Here is a 1,052-nt window from a genome sequence, read left to right as displayed (position 1 = left end):
CAACGTGATTTCCTCTTGTAGGTCAGCTTGGAAGCACTTCCAATCCGTTGTTTTATTGGTGAGTGGCTTGGCATCCCTTTTAATGATTTTCTCACTCATAGCCATGACTACTGCTGAATGGTCTGATTCAAGGTCAACGCAGTCATTAATTTCGATGTAATTCGATGATACTTTTCTGGAAATAAAAGTCCAGTAAATCTGGGATTTTCGTCCTATCCGCCGGCCAGTAAGTTGGCTTTCTCGTGGAATGAAAGTTACCGCTCATATTTCTAATAGCTTCTCTCAACGCTTTTCCTTTTGTAATTGTTATTCTTGCGCCCCAATCTACGTGTTTAGCATTAGTCTCCTCCTAGTATGAATCTTTCTCCCATACGTCTTAATATAAACGAAAAATCGTCTATTTTAAGATTATATCTCGGTGGTATATAAATAGCTCCAACTTTAAAATTTTGTTTTGCAGTTTTTATTACTACTGTAGTTAGTTGTGTACTCACCTGTTGGATTGGAAGTTCTTCATGATGATTAATTGACTCTTTGATGAAAATGGCACTTTCGCCCTTGGCTTGGTTGTCGGGATGGATGGATTGATGGCATTTGTAACCGTGTATTTTAACAAATGATTGATTGGTGAGATGTGTTTCTGAGACTAAGCAGACATCAATGTGTTGACTATGCAGAAATACTTCCAGTTCGGCTTTTTTACCAATTATACCATTGGCGTTCCAAGTAACAATTCTTAACTCTTTGGTATTCATTATTTATTTCTTTTTGGAATAGCTCCTGTTTCTTTTGCCTCCAAAATATTGAGTCTTTCATTGATACTATCCAGCGTATCCATCATTCATTGCATCATGTCTTGAACAGAGTTTCTTTCAATTAGGTTCGCTGTTAAGGTTGCTTGTTGGGTGGGTTGCGGATTTTCATTTTTCCTAGCAGTTTCAGCATAGGAAAGAGTATTAATTTTGTTCGTCTTCTCTATGCTTAGGGGGCCAGCATTTATTGCTGCATTTTTCAGCGATCGCCTTTTATCTTGATCTCTCCTCTGTTGTAAT

Source organism: Dendroctonus ponderosae, unplaced genomic scaffold (genome assembly GCF_020466585.1).
Source record: "Dendroctonus ponderosae isolate FM_Combo_2020 unplaced genomic scaffold, Dpon_F_20191213v2 Dpon_F_20191213_3, whole genome shotgun sequence".
NCBI classification, from domain to species: Eukaryota; Metazoa; Arthropoda; class Insecta; order Coleoptera; family Curculionidae; genus Dendroctonus; species Dendroctonus ponderosae.
The sequence above is the reverse complement of the archived record's forward strand: the minus strand, read 5'-3'. Positions refer to the sequence as shown.